A 16,982-nucleotide genomic window follows, 5' to 3' on the forward strand; every position below is an offset into this window, starting at 1 on the left:
ACCAACTCCGTCTTGTAGCCTTGTAACTCCCTGCCCATATACCTAAAGGTGTCATCATACATCTCAGTGATATTATCTATCAAGTTCGCAAGCACATGGATGTACTTAAAATGTATAATTCCTCTGGCAGTACAGGTGATGTCTAATGCGAGGAGAATTTGAATCCCGGTGGACTCATGGATCAAATAGGAGGCTGCATGCTCTGCCCTATATATGATGTGTCTCTTGATGATGTGTTCATAGTGAGTATGAGTATAAGGAGTCTGAGCGTTGCGGTGAATGTCTTTCATTTTATCGTGCTTTAAGGTCATGACCTCTGGTAGTACCCTTCCAATGTAACACAATCCCTCAGAGCTCGGAGTGAGCCACTTATACGCTTTCCTCCCACATATGAAATAGGCATCATCTGGGAGAACATAGGGGACAAAATGTAACACCATATTGCAAATTTTCCAGGTAAAGAAACCAATCCCTAGTTCTCTCATCTGCTCCATAAAAGTATCAGGCTGGATGATGTGGGCACAATACCCTTGTAATACTTTTCCAACCCACATTGTCTTGCTCCCACGTGTATACCTATACTGAAAATACCTCCCACTGTTGGCTATCTTGCGTACAAGTTCAGAGTCAATAGGTATCCTATCAGCTCTGTGTGAAAAGGTCATTGTCTCGTTATTCCAGGTTACTTCCAAATTTCCGGGTTTTGGGAAATTGGAGACATTAAAGCATATTAGTGATGTATCTACATGATACTGGTGGATCTTCAAGCTAGGGGGCCTAGATATATTGAATTTCTTGTCCACCGGTCTCCCACCACGTAATTCGAGTACCTCATCTAACATTAAAGGATATGGCACTAATCCCGACTTACTCTGTCCTTGAGGTACTTGGGAGCACACCCAACATTCTGTCTGGTTTAATACCTTACCCACTAATGAGTGGTAATCACTCAAAGGATGTCGGTCTATGTCGATATTAATGTTGGAATGAGATCTCTGGATGCACCCATCTTCGACTATGTTCTCGCAATATCTGCAAATACAATATTCATCAGACAATATCCCCTCACATTGCCTCCGAGCTCCATGACTACCAGAGCGCTTACTGATACCAGCCTTTACTCGAGTGATGTGCTGCTCTTGAGATCCTACAAATTCGTACTCTCCATCAGAACCCATTCCAGATCCTTGGTCGACCTCTCTGGGACCCTCACCAAAACAAATTGTCCTGAGCAAAAACAGTATTTCTCTGACGTCCTAGTGGATGCTGGGAACTCCGTAAGGACCATGGGGAATAGCGGGCTCCGAAGGAGACTGGGCACTCTAAGAAAGAATTAGGACTACCTGGTGTGCACTGGCTCCTCCCTCTATGCCCCTCCTCCAGACCTCAGTTGGAATCTGTGCCCGGCTCGAGCTGGATGCACACTAGGGGCTCTCCTGAGCTTCTAGAAAAGAAAGTACATTTAGGTTTTTTATTTTCAGTGAGATCTGCTGGCAACAGACTCACTGCTACGAGGGACTTAGGGGAGAGAAGCGAACCTACCTGCTTGCAGCTAGCTTGGGCTTCTAGGCTACTGGACACCATTAGCTCCAGAGGGATCGAACACAGGCCCAGCCTCGGTCGTCCGGTCCCGGAGCCGCGCCGCCGTCCCCCTTGCAGAGCCAGAAGCAAGAAGAACGTCCAGGAAATCGGCTGCTGAAGACTCCGGTCTTCATTAAGGTAGCGCACAGCACTGCAGCTGTGCGCCATTGCTCCCCATGCACACCTCACACTCCGGTCACTGATGGGTGCAGGGCGCTGGGGGGGGGGGGGCGCCCTGGGCTGCAATAAGATTACCTTACATTGGCAAAAATACACATAATATAGTCATTAAGACTATATATGTGTAAAATCCCATGCCATATATCCATAAAAAAGCGGGAGAAGCCCGCCGTGAAGGGGGCGGGGCTATCTCCCTCAGCACACTGGCGCCATTTCCTCTCACAGCTCCGCTGGAAGGACGCTCCCCAGGCTCTCCCCTGCAGTTTCCAGGCTCAATAGGGTAAAAAAGAGAGGGGGGGCACTAAATTTAGGCGCAAATACTATATATATAGATGCTATAGGGTAAAATCACTCATTATAGAGTACATCCCTGTGATTTATAGCGCTGTGGTGTGTGCTGGCATACTCTCTCTCTCTGTCTCCCCAAAGGACTTTGTGGGGTCCTGTGCTCAGTCAGAGCATTCCCTGTGTGTGTGCGGTGTGTCGGTACGGCTGTGTCGACATGTTTGATGAGGACGCTTATGTGGAGGCGGAGCAGGTGCCGATAAATGTGATGTCACCCCCTGCGGGGTCGACACCTGAGTGGATGGATATGTGGAAGGAATTACGTGACAGTGTCAACTCCTTACATAAGAGGTTTGATGACATAGCAGATGTGGTACAGCCGGCTTCTCAGTCCGTGCCTGCCCAGGCGTCTCAAAAGCCATCAGGGGCTCAAAAACGCCCGCTACCTCAGATGGCAGACAAGGATACTGACTCCAGTGTCGACGACGATGAGACTAGTGTACATTCCAATAGGGCCATCCGTTACATGATTACGGCAATGAAAAATGTGTTGCACATTTCTGACATTAACCCTGGTACCACAAAAAAGGGTATTATGTGTGGGGAGAAAAAGCAACCTGTGGTTTTTCCCCCTTCTGAAGAATTAAATGAAGTGCATGATGAAGCGTGGGTTTCCCCCGATAAGAAACTGGTAATTTCCAAAAAGTTACTAAGGGCGTACCCTTTCCCGCCAGAGGATAGGATACGTTGGGAGACATCCCCTAGAGTGGATAAAGCGCTCACACGCTTGTCAAAGAAGGTGGCACTACCCTCTCCGTATACGGCCGCCCTAAAGGAGCCTGCGGATAGAAAGCAGGAGGCTATCCTGAAGTCTGTATATACACACTCAGGTATTATACTGAGACCGGCTATTGCTTCAGCATGGATGTGCAGTGCTGCAGCTGCGTGGTCAGATTCCCTGTCTGATAACATTGATACCCTTGACAGGGACATTATATTGCTAACTGTAGAGCATATTAACGACGTAGTCTTATACATGAGAGATGCACAGAGGGATATTTGCCAACTGGCATCTAGAATAAATGCAATGTCCATTTCTGCCAGGAGAGTATTATGGACTCGGCAGTGGACAGGTGATGCGGATTCTAAAAGGCACATGGCGGTTTTGCCTTTCAAGGGTGAGGAATTGTTTGGGGATGGTCTCTCGGACCTCGTTTCCACAGCGACGGCTGGGAAGTCAACATTTTTACCCCATGTTCCCTCACAGCCAAAGAAAGCACCGTATTATCAGGTACAGTCCTTTCGGCCCCAGAAAGGCAAGCGGGTTAAAGGCGCGTCCTTTCTGCCCAAAGGCAGAGGTAGGGGGAAAAAGCTGCACCAAACAGCAAGTTCCCAGGAACAAAAGTCCTCTCCCGCTTCCTCTAAGTCAACCGCATGACGCTGGGGCTCCACAGGTGGAGCCAGGTGCGGTGGGGGCCCGTCTCCGGAACTTCAGCGACCAGTGTGTTCGCTCACGGGTGGATCCCTGGATTCTACAAGTGGTATCTCAGGGGTACCAGCTGGAATTCGAGACGTCTCCCCCTCGCCGTTTCCTCAAATCAGCCTTGCCAACTACTCCCCCAGACAGGGAGGCGGTGCTGGAGGCGATTCACAAGCTGTACTCCCAGCAGGTGATAACCAAAGTACCCCTCCTTCAACAGGGACGGGGTTACTATTCCACAATGTTTGAAGAAGTCTGATGTGACGAAACGCGTTGGGTTCCCTGCAGTGACCCCCTTGCCTATTTTAAAGCTAAGTCTTCTACCTTGCTACCTTTTTACCTGATTCGGATATTATATGACCTTTTATGTATTTTATCTATATGTGCTATTAAAACTGTTTGTTCGATTTTATATTTTTTGGCTCATGAATCATAAGCTTTTAACATTAATCATTTGCATATTTACACAACATTAGTCGCCGGTACCCTTATCCCTCCACTATATCTTTTCTCTGGCAGCACCGTACTAGTGTTGCACTCTTAAGGGGTGGCTGACACCTCTAACAAGGTGGTTGTGTTTTTTATACCTTTTTATTACATCATATATCTTTTTATTACAACATATATATCAAGTTAGTACTGAGACTATACCCCACAAGTGGCGCTGTATCACCCTTTGCAATACTTATATAAGAAGGTTCAAGTTCAAAATGGAATCGCTCAGGGCGGTTATTGCAAGCCTGGACGAAGGGGATTACATGGTATCACTGGACATCAAGGATGCTTACCTGCATGTCCCCATTTACCCTCCTCACCAGGTGTACCTCAGATTTGTGGTACAGGACTGTCATTACCAATTCCAGACGTTGCCGTTTGGTCTGTCCACGGCACCGAGGGTATTTACCAAGGTAATGGCCGAAATGATGATACTCCTTCGAAAAAAGGGAGTTATAATTATCCCGTACTTGGACGATCTTCTTATAAAGGCGAGGTCCAGGGAACAGTTGTTGATCGGAGTAGCACTAGCTCGGGAAGTGCTACAACAGCACGGCTGGATCCTGAATATTCCAAAGTCGCAGCTGGTTCCTACAACGCGTCTACTGTTCCTGGGGATGGTTCTGGACACAGAACAGAAAAAGGTGTTTCTCCCGGAGGCGAAGGCCAATGAATTTTCATCTCTAGTCAGAGACCTCCTAAAACCAAAACAGGTGTTGGTGCACCACTGCACGCGAGTCCTGGGAAAGATGGTAGCTTCTTACGAAGCAATTCCATTCGGAAGGTTCCATGCAAGGATCTTTCAGTGGGATCTGTTGGACAAGTGGCCCGGATCGCATATTCAGATGCATCAGCTGATAACCCTGTCTCCAAGGACCAGGGTGTCGCTGTTGTGGTGGCTGCAGAGTGCTCATCTTCTAGAGGGCCGCAGATTCGGCATACAGGACTGGGTCCTGGTGACCACGGATGCCAGCCTTCGAGGTTGGGGGGCAGTCACACAGGGAAGAAACTTCCAAGGACTATGGACGAGTCAGGAGACTTCCCTACACATAAATATTCTGGAACTAAGGGCCATTTACAATGCCCTAAGTCAGGCAAGACCCCTGCTTCAACACCAGGCGGTGCTGATCCAGTCAGACAACATCACGGCGGTCGCCCATGTAAACCGTCAGGGCGGCACAAGAAGCAGGATGGCGATGGCAGAAGCCACAAGGATTCTCCGATGGGCGGAAAATCATGTGTTAGCACTGTCAGCAGTGTTCATTCCCGGAGTGGACAACTGGGAAGCAGACTTCCTCAGCAGGCACGACCTCCACCCGGGAGAATGGGGACTTCATCCAGAAGTCTTCCAAATGATTGTACACCGTTGGGAAAGGCCACAGGTGGACATGATGGCGTCCCACCTCAACAAAAAGCTAAAAAGATATTGCGCCAGGTCAAGGGACCCTCAGGCGATAGCTGTGGACGCTCTAGTGACACCGTGGGTGTACCAGTCGGTTTATGTGTTCCCTCCTCTGCCTCTCATACCCAAGGTACTGAGAATAATAAGAAGGAGAGGAGTAAGAACTATACTTGTGGTTCCGGATTGGCCAAGAAGAGCTTGGTACCCAGAACTTCAAGAAATGATCTCAGAGGACCCATGGCCTCTGCCGCTCAGACAGGACCTGCTGCAGCAGGGGCCTTGTCTGTTCCAAGACTTACCGCGGCTACGTTTGACGGCATGGCGGTTGAACACCGGATTCTAAAAGAAAACGGCATTCCGGAGGAAGTCATTCCTACGCTGATTAAAGCTAGGAAAGATGTGACCGTAAGACATTATCACCGCATATGGCGAAAATATGTTGCTTGGTGTGAGGCCAGGAAGGCCCCAACGGAGGAATTTCAGCTCAGTCGATTTCTGCACTTCCTACAGTCAGGGGTGACTATGGGCCTAAAATTGGATTCCATTAAGGTCCAGATCTCGGCTCTGTCGATTTTCTTCCAAAAAGAACTGGCTTCACTGCCTGAAGTTCAGACTTTTGTTAAAGGAGTGCTGCATATTCAGCCCCCTTTTGTGCCTCCAGTGGCACCGTGGGATCTCAACGTGGTGTTGGATTTCCTAAAGTCACATTGGTTTGAGCCACTTAAAACCGTGGAGCTAAAATACCTCACGTGGAAAGTGGTCATGCTGTTGGCCTTGGCGTCGGCCAGGCGTGTATCAGAATTGGCGGCTTTGTCTTGTAAAAGCCCTTATCTGATTTTTCATATGGATAGGGCGGAATTGAGGACTCGTTCCCAATTCCTTCCTAAGGTGGTTTCAGCTTTTCATGTGAACCAACCTATTGTGGTGCCTGCGGCTACTCGGGACTTGGAGGATTCCAAGTTACTGGACATAGTCAGGGCCCTGAAAATATATGTTTCCAGGACGGCTGGAGTCAGGAAAACTGACTCGCTATTTATCCTGTATGCACCCAACAAGCTGGGTGCTCCTGCTTCTAAGCAGACTATTGCTCGCTGGATCTGTAGCACGATTCAACTTGCACATTCTGCGGCTGGATTGCCGCATCCTAAATCTGTAAAGGCCCATTCCACGAGGAAAGTGGGCTCTTCTTGGGCGGCTGCCCGAGGGGTCTTGGCTTTACAACTTTGCCGAGCTGCTACTTGGTCGGGTTCAAACACATTTGCAATATTCTACAAGTTTGATAACCTGGCTGAGGAGGACCTTGAGTTTGCTCCTTCGGTGCTGCAGAGTCATCCGCACTCTCCCGCCCGTTTGGGAGCTTTGGTATAATCCCCATGGTCCTTACGGAGTTCCCAGCATCCACTAGGACGCCAGAGAAAATAAGAATTTACTCACCGGTAATTCTATTTCTTGTAGTCCGTAGTGGATGCTGGGCGCCCATCCCAAGTGCGGATTGTCTGCAATACTTGTATATAGTTATTGCCTAACTAAAGGGTTATTGTTATGAGCCATCTGTTCGTGAGGCTCAGTTGTTGTTCATACTGTTAACTGGATATAGTATCACGAGTTGTACGGTGTGATTGGTGTGGCTGGTATGAGTCTTACCCGGGATTCCAAATCCCTTCCTTATTGTGTCAGCTCTTCCGGGCACAGTTTCCCTAACTGAGGTCTGGAGGAGGGGCATAGAGGGAGGAGCCAGTGCACACCAGGTAGTCCTAATTCTTTCTTAGAGTGCCCAGTCTCCTTCGGAGCCCGCTATTCCCCATGGTCCTTACGGAGTTCCCAGCATCCACTGGACTACGAGAAATAGAATTACCGGTGAGTAAATTCTTATTTACTAGCAGAACCCAAAACGCAGTCTCTTGTGATAGATCCATTTCGTTAGGGGAAAGAAGGAAAATAAGGAGGAGAAAAGAAAGGAAAATGCAGGGGGGGGGGGGGGAGAAAATGGTGCGACAACCGTCCTTGATCTTGTTGCTCTCCACGCTCAGGTGCCGGTCAACAGTTCAACAGTCCTGCCTCTCAGCTTTCCAGGAATAGACTCTCTAGTGATATGAGGTTCTCTTCACCTTGCTCTTTGTCACGAGTTTTCTCCGGGTCAGCGACCTTCTTGCAGCGGGACGAGTGGACCCAAGTCTCTCTTTCGGCGACCTTTTATGCTGTTGTGCTGGTTAACAAGACTTGGTACAGTCCTTCCCACCTGTCTATGAGGCAACCTGAGTGTAGAAAATTTCGTATCATCACATAATCCCCAGGTTTAATGTCATGACAATTACTGTTCGGTAGGTCAGGAATCACCAGCTTTAGATTTCTTTGTTGATTTCTCAGCTGCTGGCTCATCCTAACCAAATATTTCACAGTTATTTCATTATTGCATTTCAAATCATCCTGGGGGTCTATCATTACATGCGGTTATCGACCAAAAAGAATTTCAAAGGGTGATAAGTTAAGCGGTAACCTGGGAGTGGTTCTGATGCTGTACAACAGTAGTGGCAAAGCTTCTGGCCACAACAATCCAGTTTCAGCCATCACTTTGCTCAGCTTGTTTTTAATAGTGCTGTTCATTCTCTCCACCTTCGCACTCGCCTGTGGCCGGTACAGAGTATGCAGCTTGCTATTAATTCCCATCAGTTTGCACGTGACCTGAAAGACTTCACCTGTAAAGTGGGTACCCCTATCACTTTCAATCATTCTAGGGATACCATATCTGCACACAAATTCTTGCACAATTTTCTTTGCAGTGAACGTGGCAGTATTTGTGGCAGCAGGGAACGCTTCTACCCATTTGAAAACACATCAGTACATACTAACACATATTTCAAATTCCTACAGGGTAGTAACTGTATGAAGTCGATTTGTATTACCAGAAAAGGTCCGTCTGTAGGAGGGATATGGGATGGCTCCGTTGTTATTGTCTTACCAATATTCCTCCTCAAGCAAATAAGACATGTCATTGCTTTCTTACATGCATGAGAAAAGAATCCTGGCGCACTCCAGTAGGCTCTTACCAGCTTGCACATACCTTCCTTGCCCTAGGTGAGTCAGACCATATGCCGCCTCAGCTAGACTTGGAAGATATGCTCTTGGGGCCACTGGCTTACTGTGTCCATCTGTCCAAAGTCCTGAGGACTCCTGACCATAACCCTTCGACTTCCAGACCTCCTTTTCCTGTAGGGAACACAATTTTTTTCATTCCAATTTACTGTCATGTGTTAGCAGTTGTGTGAAGTAAACCGTCTCTGGATGAGAGAAGAGAGGGGAATAATAATAAAAAAAAGAAAAATGTCAGGTTTGGCATTCACCAACAGGCTGTCACACCATCATGCATATCGGTGTCTGCACACAGTCTCCCTTCACCAGTATTCTCATTCTCCACCCTTTGTGCATGACCAGGCACACTGCAGTAATACTGGTGTCATTGTGCTGGTGAGATATACTGGGTTTGGGCAGCACTTTGGAGGACCGAGTAGGCATGTGTCGTTTGGACTGTAATCGGGTCCATGTATTGTACCCTCCTGTCGGTGAACGTAAGATGAAGAGGAAACTGTGGAGAAACAGAATAGAGGTTGGTGACAGATAAATTTGTAGAGGTAAAGAAGATTTCATAAAAATTTGACAACTGGATTGGGCACCACGGGGAAGTGATTCTCTACTTGTCTACTCCACTTAAAACTTGTGCATGCTGTGTCACTACTGGGACTATCCCAGCCATCAATCCAGTGTCTTGTCCATTCCAAATTCATAGGGAACCCGGTATCTGTGAGATAATTTCCTCTACCTGTGATGGACATGAATCTAGAACAGTGAAATGTAACATTAGTCTTCGTGGGTGTCTAACATACTTTGTACTTCCTGAGCACCTGTTATGTTAGTCAGGGGCCATTTCTGCTAGAGAAAGAAGTAAAAATTTAGAGGCTCCATCTTAACCCCAGCAAGTTTTGTCAAAGGGTAATGTTGCATTTATTCCGTTCTTCCCATTAACCAAATCTGTGTTGTCTATATGGCTTGTGATTCCTTACTATATGTCCCTTGGTCCCGTCTATGTGTTTAATAATGTGGCTTGTGTTTTCTGTCTAGGGGTCTATATTGACTATGTGTCCTACTACTCCTACAATCTCTGGCAAAATGCCCTTCCTTCCTACAAGTGTAACATATTGTTGCCCTTGACTTACCATTAGAGATTTGGTGTTTGAGCTGATGGGTCTTTCCTGTATGTGTCTCTATACTTACAGTCCTCAAGCTCTCCTCCTGTTGTTCTCTGCGCCTGCAATATTTTTGTGTAGTTCACTAATGCACTCTCTAAGATAAGCTACTGTGACCCCTCTCCAATTGGGCAAAGATGTTTGCATCCTGTCCCTCAATGCCTTATTGAGCCCGTCCATTAGCACAGAGACAGCCACCTCCCTGAAATTCGCACGGTTCCCTATATCCGATACCCCAGTGTATCTAGCCATTATTTGCAAAGCCCTATGGAAATATTCAGATGTCCTTTCATTTTCTCTCTGTTTTATGGAGATAATTTTGCTCCACTTATCAGCAGTGAGAAATACAATCCTAGTTGCATGTTAATTCGTTCCACATTGGATTCATCAGTCAGAAGATCATCTGATTCTATTTTAATCTCTGTTATAAATTTTTGGGTGTCAATATTAGGGGGTAGGCACGCTTTCAAAAGTATCCGCCAATCTTTGTTTGCAGGTTCATAGGCATTACCCAGATCCTTTACATACTTCTGACATCTGACTAAATGCTTCTGGGGATCGGGGAATTCTAAAATGATTGACCGCAGCTCTGATCTTGTCCACGGGCAATACATTGCATTATTCCTTGTGAGGGTTACTCCCTGACTATCTGTTCTCCTATTGGGAGTTACTATTTTCAAGACAGGATGTAACCCAACCATTCCATTCCTAATCTGCTCACTGTGAGGTGTTAATGTCTCTCCGTAATGAACAGTATCACACTTGCCAATGTCTGTGATCTCACCAGTCCTTTCAGTGGGGGATACTGTTACTGCTATTACTGGTTGGACAGGGCCCACCTGAATTTCCTGTAAGGCGACTGCCTGGATGAGGGCTGAGAGTGGGATGGATGCATCATTTTCCTCTGACCTATGACCTTAGAGAGAGTTCAAAACAGGATACAACTTGCAAGGGTCAAGGTTAACACATTGATTCTGCATTTTTCTATCATTTACAGATATACCATTGATTGTAGCCATTTTCTCCCCTTCGACCTGTATCGGTACTGGTGTGTTCGTGCCCACACTCCTGCTATGTTTGGAATTTGCTGTGAGAGCCAATTCCCTCTGCACATTCCCCTTTTGCTGCCGCAAGTTTAAACAATCATTATGTCTGATCCTTTGTTTTCTAGATTTTATAAGACATATTCTAATCTTTACGTTCTGCAGTACCTCTGGTTCAAAGCTGCCCATCCTAGGGAATGATGCCCTATCCTCTGCAGTCATACGTACCCATTCATTGCAAAAAGCCTCCGTGTGTGAACCATATTTCTCACACATAATAAACCTTGCTGACCCTCTCGGCTGCAATTCTGACCCTCTCAGTCTCAATTCTTCAGCCTGAACCCTAGCTACCAAACGCCCACTGCTTGTGCAATTGGATCCCATCGTGGACCTTTTGCCTGTAAACGCAATCCCCAAATGCACAACACAATAGACGGTGAATGACACCTAACACTTTCACTCGCTCCTTCTCCGCTGATGTACCACGACTCACTCCAATAGTGACCACTGCATACCCAGTGAGGCCCTTACTGGCTTCTATTCACTGGAAGTTTTAGGAGTAACATACCTCTTCCAGTGAATATCTACTGTTGAAGATTTTCCTGAGAGAGACCAGCGAAAACTTCCCTTTTTGACGTACACAAATCACGCTTGCGTATGCTCTATGCAGCGCTAATGATACTGCGATTTTACGCAAAGCTCGCAAAGGGGTATCAAGTTGCGCTACGTATCGCACCCACAAACATGCGGTCCAATGGCACAGCGTATAGGTACTTGTTACCTGTCCGCCCTACAATCACTGGAGTCGAATATACAAGCTGCGCTCCTCAGCCGGAGCGTAATACAAAACCTTTAAACTTCAATTACGTCTGCACAATGCACAATTCTCTATCACGCTCCTCTGCAAATCACCTAACGATTTGCGTATTATCTCTATCTGTATTAACTAGAGATGTGCACCGGATATTTTTCGGGTTTTGTGTTTTGGTTTTGGATTCGGTTCCGCTGCCGTGTTTTGGATTCGGACGCGTTTTGGCAAAAACTCCCTGAAATTTTTTTGTTGGACTCGGGTGTGTTTTGGATTCGGGTGGGGTTTTTTTTCAAAAAACCCTCAAAAACAGCTTAAATCATAGAATTTGGGGGTCATTTTAATCCCATAGTATTATTAACCTCAATAACCATAATTTCCACTCATTTCCAGTCTATTCTGAACCCTTCACACCTCACAATATTATTTTTAGTCCTAAAATTTGCACTGAGGTCGCTGGATGACTAAACTAAGCGACCCAAGTGGCCGGCACAAACACCCGGTCCATCTAGGAGTGGCACTGCAGTGTCAGACAGTATGGCACTTAAAAAAATTAGCTCCAAACATCACATGATGCAGAGATAAATTAAAAAAAAAGAGGTGCAAGATGGAATTGTCCTTGGGCCCTCCCACCCACCGTTATGTTGTATAAACAGGACATGCACACTTTAACAAACCCATCATTTCAGTGACAGGGTCTGCAACACGACTGTGACTGAAATGACTGGTTGGTTTGGGCCCCCACCAAAAAAGAAGCAATCAATCTCTCCTTGCACAAACTGGCTCTACAGAGGCAAGATGTTCACCTCCTCCTCATCTTCCGATTCCTCACTCCTTTCACTGTGTACATCCCCCTCCTCACAGATTATTAATTCGTCCCCACTGGAATCCACCATCTTGGGTCCCTGTGTACTTTCTGGAGGCAATTGCTGGTGAATGTCTCCATGGAGGAATTTATTATAATTTATTTTGCTGAACATCATCTTCTCCACATTTTCTGGAAGTAAGCTCGTACGCCGATTGCTGACATGGTGACCGGCTGCACTAAATACTCTTTTGGAGTACACACTGGAGGGGGGGGGGGGGGGGGGGCAATTTAGGTAAAATAAAGCCAGTTTGTGCAAGGGCCTCCAAATTGCCTCTTTTTCCTGCCAGTATACGTACAGACTGTCTGACGTGCCTACTTGGATGCGGTCACTCATTTAATCCTCCACCATTCTTTCAATGGTGACAGAATCATATGCAGTGACAGTAGACGACATGTCAGTAATCGTTGCCATGTCCTTCAGTCCGGACAAGATGTCAGCACTCGCTCCAGACTGCCCTGCATCACCGCCAGTGGGTGGGCTCGGAATTCTTAGCCTTTTCCTCGCACCCCCAGTTGCGGGAGAATGTGAAGGAGGAGATGTTGACGGGTCACGTTCCGCTTGACTTGACAAGTGTCTCACCAGCAGGTATTTGCACCTCTGCACACTTGTGTCTGCTAGAAAGAGAGATACAATGTAGGCTTTAAACCTAGGATCGGGCACGGTGGCCAAAATGTAGTGCTCTGATTTCAACAGATTGACCACCTGTGAATCCTGGTTAAGCGAATGAAGGGCTCCATCCACAAGTCCCACATGCCTAGCGGAATTGCTACATTTTAGCTCCTCCTTCAATCTCTCCAGCTTCTTCTGCAAAAGCCTGATGAGGGGAATGACCTGTCTGAACTGACTTCATGTGTTGCAAGTTCAAAGGGTTGCAGAACCTTGCACAATGTTAAAATCATTCTCCACTGCGCTTGAGTCAGTTGCATTCCCCCTCCTTTGCCTAGATCGTAGGCAGATGTATAGGCTTGAATGGCCTTTTGCTGCTCCTCCATCCTCTGAAGCATATAGAGGGTTGAATTCCACCTCGTTACCACCTCTTGCTTCAGATGATGGCGGGGCAGGTTCAGGAGTGTTTGCTGGTGCTCCAGTCTTCGGCACGCGGTGGCTGAATGTGGAAAGTTGCCCGCAATTCTTCGGGCCACCGACAGCATCTCTTGCACGCCCCTGTTGTTTTTAAAAAAAATTCTGCACCACCAAATTCAATGTATGTGCAAAACATGGGACGTACTGGAATTTGCCCACATGTAATGCACGTACAATATTGGTGGCGTTGTCCGATGTCACAAATCCCCAGGAGAGTCCAATTGGGGTAAGCCATTCTGCGATGATGTACCTCAGTTTCCGTAAGAGGTTGTCAGCTGTGTGCCTCTTATGGAAAGTGGTGATACAAAGCGTACCCTGCCTAGGAACGAGTTGGCGTTTGTGAGATGCTGCTACTGGTGCCACCGCTGCTGTTGTTGCTGCGGGAGGCAATACATCTACCCAGTGGGCTGTCACAGTCATATAGTCCTGAGTCTGCCCTGCTCCACTTGTCCACATGTCCATGGTTAAGTGAACATTGGGTACAACTGCATTTTTTAGGACACTGGTGACTCTTTTTCTGACGTCTGTGTACATTCTCGGTATCGCCTGCCTAGAGAAATGGAACCTAGATGGTATTTGGTACCGGGGACACAGTACCTCAAGCTATTCTCTAATTCCCTGTGAATTAACGGTGAATACCAGACACACTTTTAACACGACCACAGCTACCAAGACCTGAGTTATCCGTTTTGCAGCAGGATGACTGCTGTGATATTTCATTTTCCTCGCAAAGGACTGTTGGACAGTCAATTGCTTATTGGAAGTAGTACAAGTGGTCTTTCGACTTCCCCTCTGGGATGACGATTAACTCCCAGCAGCAACAACAGCAGTGCCAGCAGCAGTAGGCTTTACACTCAAGGATCCATCGGAGGAATCCCAGTTAGGAGAGGACTCGTCAGACTTGCCAGTGACATGGCCTGCAGGACTATTGGCGTTCCTGTCTAAGGAGGAAATTGACACTGAGGGAGTTGGTGGTGTGGTTTGCAGGAGCTTGGGTACAAGAGGAAGGGATTTAGTTGTCAGTGGACTGCTTCTGCTGTCAACCAAAGTTTTTGAACTTGTCAATGACTTCTGATGAATGCGCTCCAGGTGACGTATAAGGGAGGATGTTCCTAGGTGGTTAACATCCTTACACCTACTTATTACAGCTTGACAAAGGCAACACACGGCTTGACACCTGTTGTCCGCATTTCTGTTGAAATAATTCCACACCGAAGAGGTGATTTTTTTTTGTAATTTGACCAGGCATGTCAATGGCCATATTCGTCCCACGGACAACAGGTGTCTCCCAGGGTGCCTGACTTAAACAAACCACCTCACCATCAGAATCCTCCTTGTCAATTTCCTCCTCAGCGCCAGCAACACCCATATCCTCATCCTGGTGTACTTCAACAGGGACATCTTCAATTTGACTATCAGGAACTGGACTGGGGGTGCTCCTTCCAGCACTTGCAGGGGGCGTGCAAATGGTGGAAGGCGCCACCTCTTCCTGTTCAGTGTTGGGAAGGTCAGGCATCGCAACCGACACAATTGGACTCTCCTTGGGGATTTGTGATTTAGAAGAACGTACAGTTCTTTGCTGTGCATTTGCCAGCTTAAGTCTTTTCATTTTTCTAGCGAGAGGATAAGTGCTTCCATCCTCTTGTGAAGCTGAACCACTAGCCATGAACATAGGATAGGGCCTCAGCTGTTCCTTGCCATACTGTGTCGTAAATGGCATATTGGCAAGTTTACGCTTCTCATCAGATGCTTTTAATTTTGATTTTTGGGTCATTTTACTGAACTTTTGTTTTTTGGATTTTACATGCTCTCTACTATGACATTGGGCATCGGCCTTGGCAGACAACGTTGATGGCATTTCATCGTCTCGGCCATGACTATTGGCAGCAGCTTCAGCACAAGGTGGAAGTGGATCTTGATCTTTACCTATTTTACCCTCCACATTTTTGTTCTCCATTTTTTAATGTGTGGAATTATATGCCACTAATATATCAACAGCAATGGCCTACTGTACTGTACTATATATGTATACTGTTGGTCACCAAAATGCTGCACTGTAATACTAGAAGTTATAGAAAAGTATATATTTTATTGTATATATATCAGTACAGAGCGGTGTAACTGTGACACGTGTCCTGACAAGCAGTATAGAAGCTATAGAAGAGTATATATATTATTGTATATATATCAGTACAGTGCAGTGTAACTGTGACACATGTGTCCTGACAAGCAGTATAGAAGCTATAGAAAAGTATATATATTATTGTATATATATCAGTACGTGACACATGTGTCCTGACAAGCAGTATAGAAGCTATAGAAAAGTATATATATATTATTGTATATATATCAGTACAGAACGGTGTAACTGTGACATATGTGTCCTGACAAGCTGTATAGAAGCTATGGAAAAGTATATATATTATTGTATATATCAGTACAGAGCGGTGTAACTGTGACCCATGTGTCCCGACAAGCAGCATAGAAGCTATAGAAAAGTATATATATATTATTGTATATATATCAGTACAGAGCAGTGTAACTGTGACACGTGTCCTGACAAGCAGTATAGAAGCTATAGAAAAGTATATATATTATTGTATATATATTAGTAGAGTGATGTAACTGTGACACCTGTGTCCTGACAAGCAGTATAGAAGCTATAGAAAAGTATATATATTATTGTATATATCAGTACAGAGCGGTGTAACTGTGACCCATGTGTCCTGACAAGCAGTATAGAAGCTATAGAAAAGTATATATATTACTGTATATCAGTAGTAGTACAAAGCGGTGTAACTGTGACACATGTGTGTCCTGACAAGCAGTATAGAAGCTATAGAAAATGATTTAAAATTATTGTATATATCAGTACAGAGCAGTGTAACTGTGACACATGTGTGTCCTGACAAGCAGTATAGAAGCTATAGAAAAGTATATATATTACTGTATATCAGTACAGAGCGGTGTAACTTTGACACGTGTCCTGACAAGCAGTATAGAAGCTATAGAAAAGTATATATATTACTGTATATATCAGTACAGAGCAGTGTAACTGTGACCATGTGTCCTGACAAGCAGTATAGAAGCTATAGAAAAGTATATATATTACTGTATATCAGTACTGAGCGGTGTAACTTTGACACGTGTCCTGACAAGCAGTATAGAAGCTATAGAAAAGTATATATATTACTGTATATATCAGTACAGAGCAGTGTAACTGTGACCATGTGTCCTGACAAGCAGTATAGAGGCTATAGAAAGGTATACATATTATTATATATATCAGTACAGAGCGGTGTAACTGTGACCATGTGTCCTGACAAGCAGTATAGAAGCTATAGAAAAGTATATATTATATACTGGTGGTCCCCAGTCCCCACAATGCAGCACACTGATCAGATATTTTCAGCACACTGAGCACAGATATGGAGCGTTTTCAGGCAGAGAACGTAGATCTTTTCAGCACACTGAGCACAGATTATTTGCAGCACACTGAGCACAGATATTTTCAG

Source organism: Pseudophryne corroboree, chromosome 4, assembly GCF_028390025.1.
Source record: "Pseudophryne corroboree isolate aPseCor3 chromosome 4, aPseCor3.hap2, whole genome shotgun sequence".
Classification (NCBI taxonomy): domain Eukaryota; kingdom Metazoa; phylum Chordata; class Amphibia; order Anura; family Myobatrachidae; genus Pseudophryne; species Pseudophryne corroboree.